Source organism: Python bivittatus, unplaced genomic scaffold, assembly GCF_059951505.1.
Source record: "Python bivittatus isolate LINGU-HERP-01145 unplaced genomic scaffold, Pbiv_v1 ctg000850_np1212, whole genome shotgun sequence".
Taxonomy (NCBI): Eukaryota; Metazoa; Chordata; class Lepidosauria; order Squamata; family Pythonidae; genus Python; species Python bivittatus.
This window is the reverse complement of record NW_028277112.1, coordinates 34,124,570-34,150,450: the sequence shown is the minus strand read 5'-3', so window position 1 is coordinate 34,150,450 and position 25,881 is coordinate 34,124,570. Positions and strand designations below refer to the sequence as shown.

The window sequence follows — 25,881 nt, the reverse complement described above, 5'->3', positions numbered from 1 at the left end:
TCTCTCAGATGCCTGCACCATAATGGTTTAGCACTTGGGCATCCATTGGCTTTTCATGACCTGTATGGCTCTAGGCATGATGTAACTGATATCCAGAGGCTGGTGCAGTCATCACTTATCACTTCCTTTGGTCAGACCCTGGCTTTTGCAGCCTGGGTTGATTTTTACTGACTTCACTGACTTTTAAAGAAAATATCCTTATACTTTGCATGTAGCTAGGGAACAGACTGAACCTTCTGACCTCATCTGATACCAAGAGACAGAAAGGAAATGATTCAGCTCAGCAATTCCTGCTCCAGTAGAATTGGTGTGGGAAATCCTCCTCAGCCTAATACATATTAACTACCCATTGCTTTTAAAGGAGAGGTTTATGTTTAAAGCTATTTCAGATGCCCCTCCTGCCCAGTGGCACTCTGGATCTAGTGGAGGGGCCAGCTATCTACTTCCAAGAACAGGGGAGAGAGCCAGTTTGGTGTAGTGGTTAAGGCACTGGGCTAGAAACCAGGAGATTATGAGTTCTAGTCCTGCCTTAGGCACGAAATCATCTGGATCAGTCTCCCTCTCCCAGCCCTAGGAAGCAGGCAATGGCAAACCACTTCTGAAGAACTTTGCCAAGAAAACTGCAGGGACTAGTCCAGGCAGTTGCCAGGAGTCAGAAACTGACTTGAAGGCACCAAAATAAGCAAACAATAATAAGAAGGAAAAAAAACAGGTAACAAAAATAGAGATAGAGGGTTAGAAAGTAAAGTCTCCTTTGAGATGAGTTCAAAATTGTATCCATCTATTTTCCTGAGCAACGGTACAGAAGTGGTTTGCCAAAGCTTTCTTCTGGGATATTTTTTCAACGTACTAGTCTAGCCTATGGCATTTCTAATAGTCTCCTCTCTAAGTGCCAACCACATCTAACCCTGCCTTCAGCAGCTTTTTTGTGGTAATGAGCCAAGGTCATCAGCTGAGGCCACCTAGCTGACTGATTTGTATAAAAATCAATCTAACTGAAATAAAACTGAATCTAACTGAAATAAAAATGCAGTGCATTTCACCCTAGTGAGGAAAGATATGACCAGATGAGCTGCATACAACTCATTCTACTGTCCAATTGCTAACCCATAACAGGCAACTCCCAAGTTTCATGTTTTCCTTCTTTAAACTCTTTTATTTTTTACATTTAAACTAGACTGCAATTACAGGATGCCTTCAAATACAGACTGTCCTCTGATAGCTCTTCAAATGAAGATCTGTCTTCAGTATAAAAGGGCATGTTGCCTTTGCTATTTGTTGGACAAATGTATAATAAAATTCTCCCTGGCAGCTGTTCCAAACTGACCCAAGAGTTTGTCTTACCTTGCTGAGTCCTTGTTCTTCTCCTGCTTCAAGCTATTCAGGCATATCCTATCTTTCTCCGATACGCCTATGATGAGTTCTTGACTGCCTGAAAAGCTGTAGCTACCGGGAGCCTCTACCCAATTATGTTCCCAGGAGAGGCTTACTTGTCATTGGAAAGCTATATTGGGAAGTCATCTGAAAAATTCATAGCAAGAAAATATGTCTCATCCCAAGCAAAGATGCCTCATTCCTAGTGCGTTCTGAGAGAAGGATGTGATGCAATGAACATGAAGGTTGCGTGTTTCAGTGAAACAGGTGGCTACTGCAGCCACCTCTCCCACGCTGAAGACCTTGTCAAAGCCAGGTGTTTGATAGATACTCCAGAGAGCAGTGCTGGTTGCTTTCCTGCTGTGGGATGGCCAGACAGGATAGGACAGACCAGACATTGCACTTATCTCTGTAGGCAGCAGAACATTAGGCTGGCAAGTCACTATAGAGACCTAATCCAATGTCTCACACTGGGAAACACTTAATGTTGGGGTCCTTAATATGATGCCCAGGGTCCAGTGTGCCCACAGACACCTCCTTTGGTACCAGTAGATTTCCTGCTCCATCTGATTTTTCACATTTTGAAAAGACTATGTTTAATTTTTAAAAATGGAAATGGAACACTATGAATCATGGTATCAACCTCATCCTTATTTCCAGTCCTTATGCTTTTGGACTTCAAATGGGCCTCATAAACGTTTTTGGGAGGTAAACATGATGGATGGCTTGGAGACTAGTGTTTTGTCTGGCCACTTACTCAGAACAAAGACAAAGGTAAAATGTCCTGTGGGAAGGTGATCTAGAAATGGTGGCAAGTTGTACTCAAGTAAATTGCTGTGATGTCTCCCATGGAACTATTTTATGAATGGACAAACCCACCCAGCAGCCCCTTTGTGCAAGTATCTACAATATAGTGTGTTCTCAAAATTTCAAAAGAGCTTACCTTCCTAGAAGGATTAGAGACCTCTCACATAGGGTCTGCTTAGGGATGGTGACCAGACTAGATGGTAAATCAAGAGGAAGGTAATAAAGGGCTTCACTTAGGAATGCTACACCTTCCAGTTCACCAGCTGAAAGGGTGCTTTGCTGTACAACTTAGGTTCTTTGCTCAAAAGTTAAACATTTTGGAACCTTCAGATTCAGGACCAGCCTGATCATTAGGCAGAATGAAGTAACTGCACTTGTGAGATCCTTGTCTCATATTAAAAAAATAACTTGGTTAGCTTTGAATACTATATATCTTGACTTGAAAGAGAATTGACATTTGCTACTCTGCCTTAGGCAGTAAAATTCAAGATAACCCAGGGAGATTGTCTGGCTACTCCAATCCAATTTCTAAGAACCAGTTTTTAATCTTTTTCTTGGAGAGGGTATCTCTCCACCCAGCCCACAGCAGACAGCAGGCTTAGAAAGGCAAAGAGGCAAGGTGCCAGGCTATGCCAGCCAGAAGCATTGGAGAACTGAGGAGAAGGAGTACCCTATAACATGCTGCAGGAAGCCGTGCGAGTGTCTGGATCCCAATGGCCCCAACTCCCACTGCTCAGCTTGCCCTACCCCTCCCTTGCTTAGGAATATTGATAATCCTTTATCAGCATCTAAACAAGATTTCTAAGGCTCTTCCATACAGATAGAGGAACCTTTTTCTTCTTATTATTAAATCCTCTACAGTTTCTTCTACTCTATTGTTTTAGACTATAGGAAAGTGGAAATGGATATGACCCAAGTTCCTTTTTCAATAGAATGTTTGGGTTTGGTTACCTAGAGAATTGTGTTAATTTAGTTTGAATATGAAAATGTGGAAGAGAAACATTCCAGTTACAACTATAAGTTACAGCTTTTCTGCTGTTTATATACACACTGCTGTACATGTCTTGAAAACGATGCCTTTTATGCCTTTCTCTCTTTTTAAATCTCATAAGCCAATTCTTTCCATTAGAAAATGAGATTGTTTTACTGATAGAACATAGTTTAGTTAGGTCAAATCTGTCTTGATCATGCCTATACTGAGATCACTGGACACTAGTAGAATCTAGCTTTGTTCCTAAGCCTTGCAGGGGTGCTTTCCTCTGCCAGACTCCTCTCTCAGTTGCCCAACCATTTATAGTACCTAATTTGTTCTTCAGCAAAGAGCAGCAAGAAACCACTAGAGAAAGTCTCATTTTACTGCACCATCAACTTTGGATAGTTGCAATGAATCAAGAACTAGGTGTGCTGATCTCAACAGTATAGGAGTTGGGCAAGCCACACATCCCAGTGTTCCTAATCCTTAACTCACTATTATATATAGGACCATAGGAAGCTACCTCAGAAGTTGGACTTGTTCCATCTAGCTAACAAGCATTGTTGATGCCAACTTTTATTGTTGAAAGTATCAGCACCTTTCCAGACTTTCAGGGATATGGCGTCTGGTCCTGCCTGAAAATCTCAGAGATTGAAGCTGGGACCTGAACTGAGAATAAGGCAATTGGAGATAAAACATCCTTTGCACCATCAGTTTTGCCATCCCTGTACTGGGGCAAGAAGCCAGAATGGAAAGGTGGGGTTGACATCTCCTGTGGTCTGTCTTCAATTCCTAATGGAGAAGTAAGGTTCATCTTACATCTGAGGCATTTTTGAGCCAGCAAATGCAAACATGAATACCATTATTAACTTGAGAATCCCCTTCTCTATCAATAAGTAGTATAGAAATCTCAAAAGTTTTTGATCTACCAGTTTATATCCTGCAGGACTTCTATTAAGGACATAATGATCTAAAGTAAATTCCTCATTCCGGCTCCAAATTGGACTGTGCTCTGAAGTTGGAGAAACAATTATTTCAGTTCCCTTTTTGGCTTCATGCATACTGGAGATTTAGGGTCATGCTTCCTGAAAAATGTGGTTTTTTGTGGCTTTATCTTGCAGGTGGGAATTTTTTGTTGAGGATATGAGATTTGAGACATTTTCTCTCTAATTTTTATATGATTAGATTGTCTTCTACCTGTAGATCACATTTTGAGTTATTCATCTATTTTATAAATGTCTGTTTAGTTATTGCTTCACTCTGTTTCCCAGTATTATTCTAGCCTTCCTTAGCACGTTTGTCCTCTCAAAATACTTTCCAAATGGGACAATGCTGCAAAGTTGCCTAAAAACCTGTCATATTAAAGTCAGGGATGCACAATCTTGTTTAGAACAAGGGCTACACTTGTCCTTTCTGTGGCTTGCCAAGGGCCGCATTTCAGAAAAATGGATGGGGACAGGACAAATTTGTCTGCATGAAAGTTATGTTTCAACTAAATTAAAATTCAGTGTAACCAGTTAATGCAGTTAAGAGGATTATTCCCCATCTGTTTAATAATTTTCCTATTTGGTCCCATTACAAATTAAAGTTCAGTAGCTATTTTTGGAAGCGTTTTGGGAACTGCAGCTAAGTATTTGCAGGAACTGTTTATGTTCCTAGGTTGCAAGCTAAGTAAGATTTGATTTAAATGTTCCTATTTTTTGGATGCTGGAGATCTGAACTTTACTGACTCTTACTGATCTTTACTGATTCTTTGGGATCTTGAGATAGACCAGTGTTTCTCAGCCTTGGCAACTTGAAGAAGTGTGGACTTCAACTCCCAGAATTCCCCAGCCAGCATGCTGGCTGGGGAATTCTGGGAGTTGGAGTCCACACATCTTCAAGTTCCCAAGATTGAGAAACATTGATATAGACAAAGGATAAATCTATTCTTTCTCAAACGATCTATCTAACTATTAAGAATGGGTCATAAAAGCAGGAGTGATTCCATTTTGTGAATGATATATCCCTTAAGCATTTTCTACGTGATTGTAAGAGTGTGGTCAAGTGTACCTTTGAGCCATATACTATGAATAAGCTGTTGGCCAGATGGACTGTTTGGGGCCATATTCACATAAACAGCCTGAGCAACTGTTAAAAATTGCTATGTCAACTGAAAATATACTTGGGCAGGCAAATGGTAGGAAGGTGTTAATGTTATGAGAAATGTCACTGGAGAACATCTTGTGTGCACTGAAGTATATATGGAAGATTGTGCACTGGTGCATTTTTTCAATAAGAAAATGGCAAGCAGTGAGATTAAAGCATACTTTCTCATTAAAAGGTGTTAAACTCAGCATTTCAGAGCATGTGGATCTGCCAGCACAATTTTCCTTTAAATGCTCAACTTGTAGAAATTTGCAAAAGCAGGTCTCTCTCTACCCCGCCTTCATCGTGATCTCTGTGCTGAATTGCCAAACATAGCTACCCACACAGGAGAATTCTTTTTCAGAAATATTTTTCCAAAATTGCTGCTGTTGCACATCACAATATCTTAGGAAATGTGCAATGTGTTTGAGGTAGCATGATGTGTGTATATGACCATTCCTGGCAGCTGGAATCTAACCTGAGAAAGGGTTAATGAAGCAGACTTATAAGTGTAAGAAAAAGAACTTTTCTTTAAAGAATTACATGAATTACTTTTATTTATTTACTTACTTAACTGAATGTATAGGGCCGCCCAATCTGGTGTGACTCTGGGAGGTGTACAACACAAAAACAAACAATAAACAAAAAACAAACAATAAACAATAAACAAAAAACAAAAAACAAAAAACACATTACATTAAAACAAACACATGATACAAAATGGCAACCAAACACAATAATGAAAAGGTGATACTCAAACCCTAGCTCTTTGTTAAGCTGTGAGTCAGAGAACAAGAGCTTGGTGTGTGTGTGTGTATGCATGCACATGCTTGGGGCCAAAGGCAAAAGGAACACCCTGAGCTTAGCATTCTAAGAGCAGGGAACATAAAAGAGAAAGAAGAACACAAAATAGATCCTAACTCTCTATCTACATTCCACTGCTCCTTATGATCAGTAGGTTATGCGCTACTAAGCAGTCAATGCCATTTCCATCAAAATGATTGACCCTGAAACAAAGAATCAGCTCTTGGCAGACCTCAAGTGAAGTAATGGCTTCCTCTGGCTTCAGTTAGAATAACCTCTGCCTGTATATTTTGCTATGAGGAGAAAAAAAAAGACATATGGAAGACATCTATTGTTTTATCAATCTCCATGTCTCTCTTGAGCTTCTCAAGAGCTGTCTAGGGTAACCCCCATCAGAAATGATAGTGGACAGGGTTCTCCTGGGCAGGCTGGTGGCCTTGGGTGACTGTATTTGAAAGGTGGCAATCTATGTAGCCCTCCAGGTGCTGCCAAACTGCAATCCCAGATGGGCATGTTGGCTAGTAATGATGATAACTGCAAACTATGTTTCTTTCTTTAACCGTTTACACATTGGGACAGCACCAAGTGAGAGAAGTCTGCTCGAATGAAATCTGAAATAGCAACCCATTATATATTTGTTTTCTTTCTGTGCTTTAGTAAATGATGAAGATGTATGGCCAAAGAATAGGAAACTATCTGGGAAAAGTAGAGATATGAAATGTCAGTAACCTGATTTACCACCAAGATCAGCAAGGTTGGAGGGGACTTAATAGAGAGCCTTCTGGTTAAGCCTCCCTTTGGATTTCCATCCCGAAGGAGACGTGGCTATCCCCATCTGGGGCAATTTTTACAGGTGCTTTAAAAACATACTTTTCTTTAGTTTCTAACTGAGGAAAAGGTATTCGCTATCACTGGATATTTAAAACAATATCTTAATACAATTTATGTTGCAAACCACTTTGGGAAGACCAGGCCCTTGAAAGGTGGAAGGAAAAACATTCAATGAAATAGGGGGGAAAAAGAAATAACTGGTGAATTAAGCAGCACTGTGCCGCCTGGAGATATTTAAAGACCAGCAGTTTTGTAGAACTTATTTTCCTTTTTTAAGAAATTCTTCACACAACACATACGCCTGAACAAGCTGTTCCCATCATTAGTACATCAGACTGCCATTACAATGTATTTCCTTCCTAATTCTGCCTGGCAGCAGTCACTGTGTTGTCATGCGACTCCTATGCATCTGGGCTGAGAGAAGAGCCTTGCAGCCCATGTGGTTTTGCTCCATACATACCTTCAGGGGCTGCAGGGTAGCAACACAGCCACACCACCTCTAATTAATCATTTAGCCCCCTTACACTTCTGCTATACAAGTAAATGTATTTATAATATGGAGAAGGGGAGAGAGAAATCCTTCAGGAAAACATGCCCTTTGTATTCTGTCTCGCTAGCGTTTTGTCTCCTTGAAAGGAGATTGCTTACAAATGCAAGGCCAGATAAAGGTGGCCGAAGAAAGTGCACCAATAAGACTTTTGCTCCTGCTCCAGAGATGATGACGTCCTTCCCTTTTTTTGTCAGACAAGGAGCATACAGTAATCAGTTCAGATGTATTAATTTATTTTAGAAATCTCTATCTCAAAAAAAAAAAAAATCCCAAGAACATTTCCTTACAAGGACATCACCTATCATGTCATCCACTCTGGCATTTAAGTAGGCTTATTCAATTCTATCTGATCCAGGAGCACAATATTTTCATTACATTTTGCTTCATAATGAAGTTCTCCTAAGGTCTATTTGTGAAACTATAGAGCCTTAGGATCTGGAGCAAGAGTAATACGCATGAACTGCTTGGTTTAGCCCTATAAATCAGAGTCAAGATTTAAGGAGAAGCTTGGAAGTGACAAGTTAAGTATACTTCTGCAAAACTACGTAATAATTATGGTCTTGAATCTCCTTCAGTAAGATTAGTTGAACTAACTGTTATGGAGACTGGCACTGTAAGCTGCAAAACTTGTCTATTATTGTTATCCTGGAATTAAATTCTCTGCATTCTGAGGAATCAAAGGAACTTTTGGACTGGTTGATCGTAAGCTGACAACAAAATTTGTATACCCTTTTTTGACAAAAATCATATTTTGGTTTGAACTGTTCTGAAGAATGTATTCCTTATGTGCTTCACTTTTTTTTAAGTATGTATATATTTATTGGATTTATTTACTAACTGAATTGACCCTAAGCAATATACAGAATCAAATTATAGAATCAAATCATTGGTTATGCAATTAATAAGTACTAATGCCACTAATACAAGTGATATATTGTTCTAACTAAAAAGCAGCTTGAAATCAAAATCTTTGTGGTTTTCATTTTAATCTAGCTCCTTGGGATTCATTGTAAATAGAGGTGTTGTAAAAATTGTAGGAGAAAAATTGTAGCCAACCATGCTTATAATATTCCAGTTCATTCCTTATGGCCAATATTTAGAACATATGTATTTGAGTAGAGCTAAGTAAGTAGAATAAAATAAAAGTATCTACAGACTGATGCTGAAGATCCAAAGGATAAGTTAATTAAGGAAGTTACCTGCTATGCTATGATAAAAAGTCGGCATCTGTGAGCTTTCTGTTCTCAACCTGGGGTGGGGGGGGAGGGAGGGAGGAAGGAAGGAAGGAAGGAAGGATATTCTTAGAGCCAATCAATCTTCTAATAAAGAAAGGTAGAGCAGAGGCAAACGGGAACAGAGGGAGTCCCTTGTTTGCCATCTCTACTCCTTGTACCCCTAGCAGTGGCACATGTGGGGGGACAAGGGGATCAGACTGACATCAGGAGCACCACACAGTTGTAACATAAGCCCGGCCCCTTTTCTACTTGTGTCATGACACCACCTACATGCCCCAAAGAGCTTGTAGCAAGAATGCTCAACACTGCCTTTGTCATTATGAAGAAAGCAAGTTCCTGCAGACACTGCTGGCCCCTATTGGTCCATAGCATAAAAATGCAAAGAGTCATTGCTTCTGGATCCAGCAAGAATCCCAATTTATGGGTCTGAAAGTGTAGCAGCAAAGGCACCACTAAAAAGAGAGGCTAAGCATGATAATTAAGGTAGCCTTTCTTGTACTCATCCTCACCACTGCCTGAGCTTAACCAGACATGCAATATGGGTTTGCTGTTGCTGCTACTTTTCAGTATTGTCCCTGCATCTGTCTTGAGTAGCAGCAACTTCTTCCTAAGTAGCCTTTCACAAGTTCAGAAGCCAGGCATTGCCAGCATGTGCAAACAAAGGCTGCAACAAGAACAGCTCCCCAGTGAAATGGACTTCCCAAATGTTGTATTCCAGTAGGCCTCTTTGGCCAGAACAGAGTGGTGCTACAGCTAGATAACTTTAGAGCCTGGGCTTAATTGTCTTAAAATTGGTAACGTTTCTTAAGATAGCTATATATTATATGGGAATGAATAACAATTTTTGGTTTTTAAAATAATAAAATGAGCATCTCTAAGCAATATGCACAACTATATAACTTTTTAACAAAAGTCATAGAAGAAAGGTAACTAGCTGTTGCAACAAGCAGGATTAGCTATGTAAAATGGGCCAGTGAAATATTTCCTAACTTTTTAGTTGAAATTATATATAATGTGGTTAAGCTGTAAAATAAATTGACATCTGTTTGGAAGCACATCAAATCAACAACATGTGATGAACCAGAGGCAATGTTTCAATGTTCTAAGATCAATGAAAATAATACAAACATAAAAATAAAGAATCTGAAGATGTAAAGACAACTGATAGAGATAATGCTTCCAGTTTGGAAAAAGAGTGATTAAACAATGCTTCCTGTGGCAAAATTAGCATATTCCTACTCCTTTTTCTTTTTCCTTTTTCTGTGGAGGACAAGAACCAGAACAGAGAATTTTCTTTGTTTTACTGCATGGTTCACAGTTCCTCTGGAATTAAAAACATTTTAATGAATATTAAATCCAATTACATGTATAAGGTAATACAATAACTTTATATCTATAAAGATATAAGATGTAGGAATTAAGTATTATGTATATTTCCATTTTTCCTACAATTTTGCTTTTTTCATTAAAAAAAATCAGGCATTCCCCCCAACTTTTTTTGTTGTTTTAAAATTTCCAGAATTTTTATATAACTAGTAAAGGAGGTTCTTTACAATGAGTCTCTCTCTATTCATGATATACATCTTCTTTCTATATCAAGGGTAGATAATCAGTGGCCCTTCTGGTGTTGCTGAACTACAACTACCATTATTTCTCAATCGGCCATGCTTCCTAAGAATGCTGGGATTTGTTTGGTAGCAGTTTGGTAGTCTTAGTTCATCTGGAGTGTTACAGGTTGCCTAAAATTATGTATCATCTAGAAGAGGTTTTTCAATCCTACAGCAATGGTTAGAACCTCTGGCAATGGTTCAAAGTACTGGAGCTGGGAAGACAGTTATATTCCCATTGCTGTTGTTTTCTTCTCATTATTGCTACTGAGAAAACACATAAACCCAAGTAATAAATCTTGACTCTCAGGCACTTCACCTGATATTCAGGAATTTGCATAGTGCAAGACTTGATGAGTTGTTCATTGCAGGCAGGAGAGAAGGCATATATGTGCAGAAGATCTGCCTAGCGCAGAACGCAAAAATCAAGCAATGATAGATAAATAGATCTGTGGATGGATGGATGGATAGATGATAGGTAGGTAGGTAGATAGGTAAGTAGATGTAGATAGATAGATACGATGTGTTTCTATTTGCTTCTTTGATGTGTGTCTGCTCCTAGGTTTAAATTCTAAGCTTTTTTGTCCTGCCCTTGGCCTTGATTTTGGGAGACGTCTGTCCATGCTTACATAAGTCTAGTCTGAGAACTGCTAGTTTCTGCTTCAGCTCTTAGGAAATTCTCCTAATATTATGTCAATATTAATGGGCCACTGTTAGAATAGGATCACTGAATTTGTTACTTTTTGTGGCTGTCTTTATTATCATAGTGTTCTTTATCTAATTTCTTTTGTTTGTTTGTTTTTACTGTTTGCATCTCATTATTCTGGGATTTTCCTGGAATACATATGAATACCTCTTTGTGTGGGTTTATCTCCTACTCCATTTTAATAGTCACAGACATATTGCTGCCAGAAAATGTAGTTAATATGGTATTGGTGACACATATAATCAAAACACAGACAGCCATGTAGTAAAGGGATTTCTTAGCACAAAAATATCTGGCTCCACAGCAACTGTGAATTCTATGATCTGAAATTCTATGATGCAACTGTTTTCAAGTTGGGGCAATCTAATTATTTACTCATTTACTGCAACTAAAGCCTATACCAGAAATCTCAAAATTCATTTCCTTAGCAACTTTTATTTTTTCCCTATTTATACTGTATAATCTAACATGACTCACCTTGTGTCAGAAATAAGATGGACTATAAAAAAAATTAAATTACTTTTGGATGGGACAAATTGTGCTATTATCATAGATCTGGAAATCATCTATAGAAAAATTTTACACATCTCCCAGTACCAGATCTCTCCTCACTAATATAATTCAATTACTGAAAAAGAAGAGACTCATTAATTTAATGTATGGGCATTTCCAGATTTGCACATTTAAAGATGTAGCAGGAGATCATGTTTCTCCATGGACTTTAGGAGTAAATCTTCAACTGCAGCCTCATGCATTAGTTTGGGTGGTTTGGCAACTGGGGAGACAGAGAACTATGAATCTAATGTCAGGTTAGAATATATTATTCCTTTGTCCCTGTTTCTTGTCCAACTGTCTCTGGACAGCAAGTTAAAAAGACTGCCGCCCAAAGAATCCGGGATATAGAAGCTCAAAGAGATATACAGTAGCTGCTTTCAGTAAGCCTGGCACACTGAAATAGATGAGCTGCAGTAAACACACTTTTCAAATTGAAAAATATGTCAATACAAAAATGTCCAAGTATTTTAGGAGGTTATTTACTCGAGAAAGATTTGAGCAGTTAGATGCAATGGTTAAATATGGAAGATTTAACCAAGTTTCTTATTACGAATGTACAAGTATTTGTGGTGCTCCAGAGATTGAGGACATAGCACATACATTGTTTGAATGCCAGCTGTATAGTAAAGAAAAAGAAAAATCTTGAACCACATTAGACAAATGGCGCATTGGAATCCATACATTAGAACAACATATTTTATTTGTGCTCAGAACCCATGTATTATATATAATACAGTCTTTTATCTGAATAAATCAGTACAATTGAGAACTGCATATGTAGATCAGATTGGGGTAAATTGTAGGAGTGATACAGAAATATGAATTGTATTTTCTTCTACTTTTGTATTTTACTCTATTTTATTATATATGTATGGTGTTATTATTGACTTGTATTTTGTATTTTGATATAGCCTTATAGCTAATCAAGAAAATATTATTATTATTCCTTTGGACTCAACATTGCATAACTGATTATTAACCTCATATTAACTGATTTATATAAGTTGCATATTCTCTGCCCAATTACTTATATGCCTAAATAAATGCCTCACTTCGTAGTAAGAGCAAATGGTATACCATGTCCTCAGTTACAACCAAGGACAACTGCAAAGAGAAAATAGCTTCACAAGCATCATAAGCTGATTTTGCCTTTAGAATTACTGGTAAACATCTTGTGAAGGGTGAAAGTCATATGGCTGTCTGATGTTGCTGCTGCCTCCAAAGAGAAAATTTTAATTTAATAAGAGTCAGGATGCTTAAAAAAAACTGGAGATTTTATATTTATTACAATCTTACAGAGATTACTAGGGAAAGACTAAAAACTGGGACCTACTTCTAGCATGTTTGAATTCTATAGACAGATAATATTTATTAGATAATAGATAACATTTATCAGTTAGATCCCAGAACGAAATCAAACATTGTTTTGTGACAAGAAGCCTACAGAAAAATAATTAACTACTTAGGCTAAAGTTGGGATGAAAAATAGTTTTAATATGTCATGCTCTTGGCCTTTTTTTGAAACCTCTACCTGCTAATCCCTTTGTTTTTTTAAGTTTATTCCTATCTTCAGGTATACTTTATCGGGGCTCTTCAATTTTTAGCTTCCTATCTCATGATCTTCCAGCTTTTCGCCTACCCCAGGATACTATTTCTATTTCCCAGGCTTACATGAGGATTTAATTCTAACCAAATTGACCACTTTTCTTTATCGCATATGCATTTCTGTGTTTCCTGACAACTCAACTCTTCAACAGATGGGAATGATCATGAACTTTTTGTGTATCATCTCACTGGCTCAATGAATCATTGTTTGGTCTGCAAAACAATGCAGTGCAATACAGATGTTTCCTGCTATCTCCACCTTCTACATTTCAGAATTTAAAATGTAGAACAGTCACCCCCTATTTAGTTAAAATCTATTTCCAGCAGCCCAAAATCACGTTATGATTTTTTAATACCATTGGTGAGATACAAAAGCTTTTTGGAATCTGTCATATGTCCTTTTGGCAAGGACAGAAGAGCCAAGTCTTAATGAGGTGTGTTCAGTTACAAAGTACAGCTCTTGTTTGTACTATATCACTCAGGATCAAGTCATTGTAAGGGAAAATTATTGTGATTTGTGCTGAGTTGCCCTTTTCATGTAATAAAAAGACTGTTGACATCTGTCCTTCCCTACACATATATACACACACACGTACAATGTCCATATATTATTCCTGAATGATCTTCAGATGGAAAGTCCAAAGGCTCCCAGGCCCTGGGATTTTCTCCCTACAGACATCCATATCTCACACTTTGCCCCCATTCACATGCAAGGATGGCACTGATCCAAGTTCAGTGTCATGTCTCTGTATCTTACCATACCCTGTGGCTTGAGGAGGTGCTTATAAAGTAAGTCAATCCATTTCTAAGTCAGCTGCTACTCTAAAAGAAAAATTGTGAAGATGGTTTTGCAGTGGGTCTTCTGGAACTCTAGCTGATTGTGCTTTGGTTTGTTCTCTTTGATACAAAAATAAGATGTGGGGAGAGACACATGACAATGAGAGTGGAGGATCAACTTACTGTTGCTCTTGCGTTCCCCACACCAGCCTCCTGGAGGAAGCAGCAGCTGGATCAAAGTAAGAAGAGAGGATGGCAGTAGAGTTGAATGTTTAGGAAGTGAATCCAGGGGCAGGGTGGAAGGGCTTATAGAGCTGAGAAGAAACCTGGTTATCTTGGGAATGGAATCACATGAAGAATCTAATCTCTCAAGTTGGTTAGTTCTGGCATTGCATCATATTTTTTTTCATTGCCAAGATATGCAGATATATAACATTGTAAAACTTAAAGGAAGTTAGCCAAAATAAATATCCTGAGGTAGGTTTAATTATATAGGTCTGACATGCATATTGAGTTGTGGGCCATAACTGAAGCCGCTATGGGCCATGCTGTTTGGGGATAGTATGGGTTATACTCTAGCACATACCAAGTTGGAAAAGACTGTTTTAATTCAGTTTTGGTTTTGAATGTTGGATTTCCTCTTCCAAGGTTGGAGTGACCTCTGAGTGAGAAATCTGGTATCCTAAGGCTCCTGGGCTTTTTACCACATTTTCTTTTCTTCAAGAAATAAGGTTACCTCTATTACTCTGGGCTACAAGAGGAACAGTCACTTTCATTCAAAACTCTTGCTGTGATTGAAAATGATTAATAAATGCAATTATTATTCCAGCCAGGGCTTCAGTTACCAGTACACAATTATTTAAGATGCTTCTGCAGTTGTCATGGGGATTCAACTAAGTAGTTGTTTGCTTGTTTACTGAAACAATTGATATGCCATCCTCTAGATACTAAAACTCCCAGGGCAGCACATGACTATCACAAAACAACATCAGATACAATGTTGTCTTTTAACTCAGTAAAAGCAGGGAATAGCACACTGAAGCAGAAAATCATTCTTAAAAAGGATTCAACGCTGCTGAAGTGACAGTTGTCACCTCAGATGAAAGGATCTCAAAGACATTCCAGGTGAACCACCCTAGGAAGGGCACAACCAACTGGACTCTCTCCATCCAACTTCAGAAGAGAAACAGACATGGAATGACAGATAATTTATACCGATTCACATGGAATAAGTGTCCCAGGGTGGGTGGGGAAAGAGCATCATGCTATCACAACACAAGCTTTCCATCTCTTTTATATGGATGCCATGAAACTGCACACAAACATGAGGGGAAGGAACTTACAGCATAACACTGCTTTCATCATTCTGCAGGCATCTCTTAACACAAATAACAAGGATGACGTTATTAATAAAAGAAGAAAAATGGTTGCATATTTAGCCACCCACAGTCAGTGGAAGTTGGGCAGCGTACAAATATTATATTATTATTATTATTATTATTATTATTATTATTATTATTATTATTATTATACAACAACGGTGACTGCTGACAGAGCTCTCAAAAGGCAGATAAGAAACAGCTGCAATTTTACAAGCCAGTGTACTTAATGAGTCCTCCAAATGTGCAAGTTTCATTTCACCTGTCAGAGGGCCACCTAAGCACCTGTTTTAATGAATCTTGAAAGGTACCTCCCACTTGGTGTTCATTTACTGGCTGCCTAGCTGATCATCCATTATCCTCTATTTAGACTATTTACTGTCTGTTTTACTATATTCTTTGAGCCCAAAAGGGTTTACATCTGTTTCTCATGTTAAATATATGTAGAACTGAATTTCAGAGTTCTCCCTCAAATAAAATGCACTAGCACATTCAATTAAATCCATTCACTTTATCTTACCAGTGTGGAAGGCAGCTGACCTGGTGTCCTCCAGATGTGTTAGATTGTAACCTTTTGATAAAGTATGTGGATAGAGGTAACCCATCCAACCCAGTCAACATTACTTGAATTTTCAAAATGTCTTTGACAAAGTTCCTCATCAAAGCTCTTGAGTAAACTTAGTGGCCATGGGATAAGATGGCCTGTCTTTTTATGGATTGCTAATTGGTTAGTTAATTAATTGGTTAAAATTAGAGAGCCAGTTTGGTGTAGTGGTTAAGGCACTGGGCTAGAAAATAGGAGGCTACAAGTTGTAGTCCTGCCTTAGGCACACAACCAGTTGGGTAACTTTGGGCCAGACACTCTCTCTCAGCCCTAGGAAGGAGCCAATGGCAAACCACTTCTGAAATTGTGTCAAGAAAACTGCAGGGATGTGTCCAGGGAGTTGCCAGGAATCAACACCAACTTCAAGACACCAAAAAAAAAAAAAAAAAGGTTAAAAGAGAGAAATCAAAAAAGAAAAAATGTAGGAATAAATAGAGAGTTTTCTCCATGAGAAAGTAAGGGATCTATGCTGGCACCAGTGCTTTTTTACTTGTTCACAAATGATCTTGACTTAGGGGTAAGCAGTGATTAGCCAAATTTACAGACAACAGTAAACTATTCAGGGTGATAGAAATTGAAAATGACTATGAAGAAATCCCGAATCATCATACAGAAGCTTTTTGAACTAGGCAAATGGTCAGCAAAATTGCAAATGCAATTCAGTTTAGAGGAATGCACACTGGAGCAAAAACTTCATATTCACATTGATGTGGTCTGATATGTCTGTAAGTAACTGGGAAAAGGATTATGGAAACACATGAAGATGTCAGGTCAGCAAAAAGGCAAAAGTGTAGTGAAAGGCAAAATCTGCTAGGGATCACTAAGAAAACAATTCAAAACAAAATGCCAACTTTGTAACACATTTATACAGACCTACACTATTTATGTATCTAGTATACTATGTACAGAGTATGATGTACTGTGTACAGTTCAAAAATGATAGAATTGGAAAAAGTGCTGAAGATGACAACCAAATTATCAGATGTCCTGAACACATTCCTTATGAGAGAAGACTAGATTGTTTGAGACTACTTTGAAAAAAAGGCATTTGAAGGGGACATGATTGGGGTGTACAAAATCATGCATAATATGAAGAAATAGGACAGGGAGAATTCTCTCTCTCTCTCCCTCCCTCCCCCCCCCCTTTCTCAAAATATTAAGACTACAGGCCATGTAATGAAACAGATTGGAAGATTTAAAACAGACAAAAGGAAGCACTTCTTCATGATTAACCTGTAGAATTCAGGTTAATTGTGGAATTAACATGTGGAATTCATTCCTATTAGGCATGGCAATGATCACTAATTTGGGGTGGCTATAAAAGTTTATGAATTCATGGATGACAGGTCCATCAAGGGCAATCAGTCTTGAAGATTCAGTGTTCCTTCTGGGTTGGGACCAGCATACATCCAAATACGAGTTGCAAGGAACAATGACAGGAGCGGGATATTCTCCACCTCCTGCTTGTGAACTCCCAGAGATATCTGGATGGCCACTGTGAGACTAACATGGTCTTTGGCCATTCATCTTTAATAAAATATTTTACTTTTAACTTTTCTTTGTTCCATCATAAATCATAACAAATAATGAAATATCAGAAACTTTGGGCTGGGTAAAATGGAAATCCACCCATTTGGAGAAGTGATTTAGATCCAGAAGACTTTCTGCAAATAAACGTGGGAGAAGGGAAACCTACGCTGTCTCCTACAAGGTTTTGATTGTTCCTGCAATCTTTAGGAGCAGATTTTCAAATGCACAGAGTACATCACAGTCCTTATTTTTATCTGGATTGCCATATTTTTAGATTGTTCTCTTAAGAATGGGTGTTAATTGATAGGCCACTGTCATATGATTTGCATGCTAAATTGAATTCTCCATCCTTATTAAATGAAGCTGTTCTCTTAGCATTAGTGGATCTAATTGCACATGGAAATCATGAGGGCTATATTTTCCAACCACTCATACTTTGGGTTTTTATGGATTTTGCAATAACAAAATTGAAGAGGATTTTTGTTAACAAAGACGTCACATATAATAAACTTGGAGCTGGCTTATTGTTGTGGAACCAGCAAATTATGGAATATTCTTACTCATGGTAATGAACAACCATTACACCCATTGCTACATTGTTGCTTTTTACAACTCCCTGAATTGTACATTCTAGATTTGACATATAATAATGGGTGTCAATCAAAGATCCTCTGCAACTATCTGGTGATATGACTTTATCATTATTTATTGTTCCTGGGAGTGGTCCTTCATCTGAAAGCAAGTTCTGGATCTAAACTCTAGCTCAAAGCATTTCCTTTGCTTCAATATGAAGAAGACATAGAGACTGGATAGTATTTTCTTTACTATATTACCTTGTGAGCGTGTGTGTGTGTGTGTGTGTGTGTGTGTGTGTGCATGCACCTGTAAGTGACAGAGAGAGAGGATAGGAGACATTTGTGACTAGCCTTCTGTTTTGTAAATTTCTTAGTCATGCCAAGAAGGGAAAAAGCCCAACTGTCTTGAAGAAACAAATTGAAGATAGCATCAGAACTGCTTGCAGGCTATGTCTGGCTCCTGTATAAATAACATTAAAACAGGAAAACCTTTTGGCAGAAATCCTAGGTTTGATGTCTTGGATCAATAAACAGGTTTTCCCTCTCCATTTTTAAATGTATCGGATATAAACCAGCAAGTTAAAACGCATACAGAGAGAGAGACACACACCCCACCAGTACTTTAATTATGCTTCAGTAATACTTTTGAACTGGAACCTTTGTTTTTTAAAGAAAGTCTGTTCTTTGTTGCCATAGCAATAGATTCCCAGAGTGAAATTATATTATACTGGCTTTTTCCCAGGTTTTTAGCAATGTGCAATCAACTCCCACTCTTCCTTCAGTCTGTCAATAATGTTCCCGCCACCCTATTTCCCAGCACTTAACCATTTAACAGATTTAAATCTGGGGGAGACATGTGAGACGTGGCTATGCAGTGGGCCGGCAAGGAGGGAAACCTGTGGTGGAAAGATGAAAAAGAAAAGGCAAGTTTCCCTTCCAAAATGCTGCACTCTTCAGCAATTCACGGTCAAAGAAGTTGCTGGACCATCTTTTCTTTTCCACTTTTTCCTGTTATCAGAGAGGCTCTCTGAAGGGCACATTCACTGTCAGGTTCAGATATGCACAAGCACATAACCTGTGTGGCGATAGGAAGGAACAAACATCTCTATTAGTCTGACACTGCCAAAGCAATTTCATCTTGGAAAATGAATCTTGTTCTCCTGAGATGAAATCTTCTTGCATTTACACAGCATGCCACCTCCTCCTTACAGCAGCCTGGCTTCAAATTAGTACATATTAACATCTTTACAGGCGTATTAGGGCTATGGAAGAAAAACAAAAATCCTGCGGACTAGGTAAGAGTTTAAAAAAAAAAAAAATCCAAAGAACTGTATTAGTTCCACGGAAAAATTAGAGCTCATGGTTTATGGTTGTTTAAATGATTGGAAGCAAATATTTCTGCATTTAAATAGAAAGCCATACAATTAAGTTACAGTACTTCCTCCTCAGTACTTTCTTTGGGTTAATTTCCAACATCCCACAGCATACAGCAAAATCAATTTATTCTTTAATCCCTAGTGTTTTCATGCCCCTTTATTTTTAATGGGACTATTTTTACTGAAGGAAGTTTTCATTATGAGTGAAAAGGACTATGAAAAGACCTTGACATATGTGCTGGGTATGTGAAGTAGTACACTGAGAATGAGGGGGAAAAAATAGCCCATATTATTATAGCTGCAAGAAATATATCTGCTAATCATCTTTTTTTTTTTTTAATCTGTGCTCAGTCATTACTGACTCTGCAGTGACTGCTTGGACGAGTCCTTGCAGTTTTCAAGGCAAGTGTTTCGGAAGTGGTTTGCCAGAGCCTCCTTCCTAGAGCAGAGCCCAGCTGGTGAGCGCAGGAGGCGGGGTTTCCGTTGCTTAGCGCCCTTTTCGGGCACGCGCGGTTTTTCGCGCTTACCAGCAACTGCTCCCGACTCCTTTTTGCAAGGCGCCGCCAGCATTTTTCCTCCCACCGGAGTGAGAGTACCCATTTATCTACTCACGTGAGTTTTCGACCTGTTGGGTTGACAGGAACTGGGGAGGAAACAGGAGCTCACCCTGTTTAACGCGAAGGCTGGACTCGAACCACTGAAGCGTCAGCCATTTCTGGCCGGCAACTTTCAGCATCATTAAGCCGCTGCACTTAATGTAGAATAAAGTAATGTAAAGTAATCATCTACTGCCTCAGAAAAAAATTTCCATGGCTCTCTGGTTTTGGACAGGAAAATAAACTAGATGTGTTTTTGTCTAAACTGTCGAGTTCAGGTTAAAAAAAAAGAAACTGCAATAATGTGAAAATCTGCTCAATTTCTCTTACATACTGACAAGACAAGACAAGACAAAACAACTAGATCTACCGACATAACTTGCACATCTGGTTTTTTGCAAAACCAAGGGGTTTGTTTTCTTACCAGTTTTGAAATAAATTAATGCAATTGGACATGTGAAGACTTTTTATTTTTTTTTGGCATGTGTAACATGAAATAATAATTTGAATAAAAATTACTCTGTTCATGGTTTACAGTTCATGGTCAAGCAGCAGGGAGCAACCCTGCCCTTCCAAAAGTCACATTACCATGTCAGAGAAGAGAAGTGTCTGCCCAAGAGCACTACTGTCTTCATTGCAGAGACCTTTGAATGTACAGACGTAAATCCAGTTTGGGGATCACATGGGAGTTTTCATATACACAGGCATCTGCAGAATGGACAATCGTGCTGTATGCCAGTGTTGTCCAAACTTGGCCACTTTAAGATGAGCGGACTTCAACTCCCAGAATTCCCCAGCCAGCATGGCTGGCTGGGGAATTCTGGGAGTTGAAGTCCACTCATCTTAAAGTGGCCAAGTTTGGACAACACTGCTGTATGCAGTCTCTCCTCCAGCTGAGACCTCAGCACAACGTCAGGAGCTATTGAGTGGGTGAAATTGTACAGGGTATTTCATTTTACCATTGACATGAATGCAAGTCAGCAGGAAGCGTACCCTGAAGGCATTATGCTGAAGAATGGCCAAACATTCCTGTGCAGGTTAACAGCGTGCATTTCCCCCCATCAGTTTTGCATTGCGCTAACTGTGATGAAGAATATCCCCCTGCCTCTGCCAATCAGTATAAAAGTTGCCCTCTCCATATTCTCCTCAGGCAGCCCGCTATGTTCTTAGACCATCTGAGCCAGAATATACCACGAGGATCTCTGTTCATTGTTGACAGTTAAAATTCAACACTAAGACATTTATTTTCTTAAAGAATGATAATAAGGATTACTGGGTTAACATAATTCTAGCTACCTTTTTGATAGTGGAGCACTCAGTGAATTTGATCAGCCTCAGTCCCAAGCTATACTATTAGGCAGATATAATTATTCTTAGTTTAGCATTGGCATCAGACAATCACAAAGACTTTGTAGAGTATCCATTTCCACAGATTGTCCGATTATATCCCTACAAAAAAGTTGCAGTTCTAATAACAGAAGCAAGTAAAGGATTTGTAATGAATGTACTGCCAACAGCATTGTAGAAAAGGATTATTAGGGAATGGCTGTAGGACTGACTTGTTCTTGATAAATCAAGATTTTTTGCCCATGTTCAGCGATAACTTTCCTGTTTCACCATATGTACCCTTCTTTCACTAGATAAAATGATGTTAATATTTAATTTGCTTTTTGTTTGCTATATCTTCCATATCTTTCCTGAATACTGAAGTGAAAATAGAAAAGTTTTGAGGGTGAGTCTCCTCATCCTTATTGGAATGTCAGCACTTTGGCCGCTTAAACAAAGTCCATTTGTGAATTATAAAAGTAGCTCATCAAATAAAATATAAATGTCTTCTCTTAGCTAAAATTGAATGCACTGCCTATATATATCTCTTCTGGCCATTAATTTATATTAAGCTTCCTGCAATCATATAAGGTCAGCAAGTGATATAAAAGAGCCAAGTGATAAGCTTTTATTTCTTGTCCACTTAAATCAAATGTAAAACGGTCGCTGGGGTACAAAGCAAATCCACAATGATGTGTATCCTTTTCAAAATTGGCATCATTCTTCCTTACAGTGTGGTAATACTTTTTTCAACAAACAGTGGCAAATACGTTTACAGATGTGATAGAACCTAGTCACAAGTCCAGAATTAACAGATTGTAATAGGGAGGATACCTAAGTGATTTCTTTTATTCTGAGAATATCTTAAAAGCTCTTTTAAGGTGGCCATAACTCCAAGGCCACTTAAGATGTGCATCACAGTTTATTCCTGTGTTATTGAAACAGCTGCTTCTAGTGAAACCTTGGGAAAAATACGCTAACGGTAAGAACAGTTTAACAAGGGTAACAGCTACAGGGGTGACTGCCTTGCTTTTCATCAGATATGTTCAAGCAAAGCCTTCAGTTGGGATATTTAATATGGATTCCAGCAGTAAGCAGAGGGATGAACGCAGTGGCCTAATTCTATGAAATCCCATCTGGTTAGGATGATAGGAGTTGTTCAATTCATGTGGAAGGCACCAAGTTGGGGAAGGCTGTACTAGAACATGAAATGATAGGACTAATAAAAAGAACAGCCAAAGCACAAATGTATCAAAAGCCACTTTAACTAATAATGTCCGATTCAAATTCCTTGCACAAACACAGCAGGGTGAACTACAGGCACTGTTTAGTTAAGGAGAGGTCAGCATCCTCCCTCACCCTTTGTTTGAAAGCATCCAGCAGGAGGAGGAGGAGGAGGAGGAGGAGGAGGAGTGGTGGTGGTGGTGGTGGTGGTGGTGTTTGGCACTGCTATCTAACAGGCCATCCAGCTGTGGTGTCCCACAAGGTTCCATCTTGTCCTTCCATATGTTCAACATTACATGAAATCGCTGGGGAAGGTCATTCAGAATTTTGGATCAGTAGTTGATGATATTGCTGTTTACAAACCAACTTCAAAGAAACAATTTGTACCTGAAAACACTGCTTTAATTAAATAATGGTCTGGATGAGAAAGAACAGGAAGAGTTACCGATACAGGAAACTGGACTCAGGGATTGAGATGCAACCTATTTTGGAATAGGCTGCACTCCTCCTAAAAGAGCAGGTTCACAGTAGTGCCTTTGCACAATTACACTTAAAACACCAGCTATAACCCTTTCTGAAGGGAGTTAAGGGCTAAAGCTGTAAGGCTGGAACCAGCAGTGTACAGGCCAGATTGTAGAAACATTGAGTAAATGTTTTCAACTTTCCAAATGGGGAGTAAAACGGCCCAAATTCTACTGACTTGAAAAAGTAGGAGAAAAAATTGTAGAAGTTAAACCTTGGAATGAATGAATGAATGAATGAATGGGCAGAGATACACACACACACACACACACACTTATTATCAGCCAGAATCAACCCACTGAAAGAAGGTTCACTGAAGGTTATGGATCACAATCTACCACACTAATCCACAGCAAGTTGGTAGATAGATTTTTTTTTTTCTTACTTCCCAGTCTAGGGCTAAGAGAGAGCCCAAAGTCAGCCAGCCAGCTTACATGCCTAAGGAAGGGCAAGAAGGTGCTTCTAGTCCAGCACCTTAGCCACTACACCACACTGGCTCACATACATGTATATGACATGGCAGGTTTGATTTCTATGTTCTGCAGAAAACAAATCTTCTGCATAAATGTGACTTTTGTGTTTAATAAAACAGCTTATCTAACCATATTATGTCTATGAAGCTTCCACGTAAGCAAGAACAAGATGCCTGACAACAATGAACAATGTGGTTAACACCTCAAGAATAAATTACTGCAATGCAATGGAAAATTACTACATGGAAAATGCAATGGCCTGCCTGCTAGTGGGTTAGACCCATTACAATCATATAATAGTTGTTTAGGGGTGCTGCATGGCTCCCAATCTGTTTCTGAGTAAAGTTCAAAGTGCTCTTTTTATTGTATAAACCCCTTCATGGCTTGGTTCCCAGGTCCTTCAAGTCTGCCTTGTTCAAGTAGAAGTAGGCCATTATTGAGCGTGATTTGTAAGGGTTGTCATCTTGGCCACAGATGCCAATTTTGGTTAACAACTTTATTTTTATGTATTTATTGTTGGATTAGTAAGCCACCAGGAGTCCCTTTGTAATGCAGCGACATATAAAAGGTATAAATAAATATGCGGTTGAATGTCTGAAGAGTGAAGCTTTATTAACATCAGGTTGGATTTTCGTTACAATTTTCCATCCCTTGTTTATATCCTTTCTTGACAACTGCAATGCACTCTATGTGCAATTATCTTTGAAAAGTATCCAGGAGCTACTATTGGCGCAAAATGTGGTACCAGGTGCTACCTGGTACAAGGTACAGGTAGTAGCATCCACAGCAACCTGTGATGACTTCAGAGTGATGGGTGTGAGCTGATACCATCTCATAAATGCCATTACAAACTTGCATCCCAAGTCCTGCTTGAAAGTCATGGCATGGCATACTGTGTCATGAAGCGGCCACACATTTGTCTCCTCTGAAGCCCCTGCAGACATTGATAGATCCAGGAATCATGTGATCCCTGTACTGAAAGGCCTTTACTGTTTGCCAGGTGCTTACCAGAGGCAACTTAAAGGGCTGGTATTAACCTTTAAAACTCAAAGCAGTTTAAGGCTTGGCTATTGCTTGTTACAAAGTTGTCCATTAGTCAAAATTTTTTGAAGATGTTCCTGCTGCCAGAGAAGGAAGAGGCCCTTCTGTATTGCTCACACAGCAGCAACTGCCAAGGGGGGTGGGGGGTGTCAAAAAAGTCAAAGCTTTGCCCCTTTGTATATGTAAGCAATGTCAATGCAGATTCAAGGGGCCAGGGCTTCAACTGCATGGTTGTGACACCCAGGTGGTCACACATTATAGAACGCATCCTCTTGAGTGTCATGCTTGATCCCCAAGTCTCTCCACATTGGTAGGCTTGCATTAGACTTTTAATGAATACATTGTTTTAGTAAGGTGTGTGTGTGTGTGAGTGTGTGTTCATTTTAATCTTTTAAAACAATGTGTATTATTTATCATTCTGTTATTTATATTTTTTACATTTTCTTAACTGCCTTGACTACTTGGCAGAGTACAAAGTTAGGTCGTATATCAAATAAATATAAAAAGCGTGCTGTTACGCCAAAAAAACAATGTAACAACCACCATGCATGCCCAACACTGCTTGCACTGTTTATTTATTATTTAAATAATCAAGGAAATTTTAGTAAAAGTGACCTACATTTAAATACTTTGGTCCCTTGAAGGAAGAGGACTTTGATAGCAGCAAAAGAAAACTTATTTTTTTGCGCCAGTGGGCAAGTTGTGACAGTCACTTCCTGCAATGCTAAATGACAGGAGGGAAGCCATACCATACCAAGCCATAAATATGGATGACAGGTCTCCAGGACTTTTAGTAACAGACGTTTGGCAAGATTCAGTGGAAGGGGTAGGGCAGCTACATTCCTGAACCGCAATTTCAGGAGAAGCTGAAATGGTTGAACCCTGGAAAATGCCTCATGATCAGCAGTTAGAGGTACTTATCTTGATCCAGCAGCAGCAGACTAAAATAGGTGGGATCAATATTGCCTCTTATTGTAGTTACCCTATCATACTCACTATTTTGAATAAAATGTATGCCTTCATTTCAGCTCTGTTGGTAAATAGCTTCTGATGTACTGTATTTGACTTTGTGTGCAAGACAGACAGGTTGGATATCTGTCCATGAAACATGCCATGTGTAATTATAGTACTGTTCCTCAGAAATATCTCAGCAATGCTGTTTCCAAAGATATGGTTTTTGAATATACACACAAAGTGGTTAGTTTATTTCAGTGTTGGTCAAACTTGGCAACTTTAAGATGTGTGGACTTCAGTTCCCAGAATTCCCCAGCCAGCAGGGAATCT

General features: G+C 38.8%; 2 long non-coding RNA genes across 2 annotated transcripts in view; both read right to left on the bottom strand.

Annotated features, from left to right (window-relative positions):
- Window positions 1–5,815, bottom strand: part of LOC148213809 (uncharacterized) — a 60,485-nt gene extending 54,670 nt beyond the window's left edge. The window contains exon 1 of the long non-coding RNA XR_015793701.1: window positions 1,345–5,815. This is a non-coding gene — a long non-coding RNA (uncharacterized LOC148213809). The remainder of the gene's footprint in view (window positions 1–1,344) is intronic.
- A 15,049-nt stretch (window positions 5,816–20,864) lies between these two features.
- LOC112541843 (uncharacterized) overlaps window positions 20,865–25,881 on the bottom strand; it is a 30,208-nt gene continuing 25,191 nt past the window's right edge. The window contains exon 3 of the long non-coding RNA XR_015793700.1: window positions 20,865–25,820. This is a non-coding gene — a long non-coding RNA (uncharacterized LOC112541843). The remainder of the gene's footprint in view (window positions 25,821–25,881) is intronic.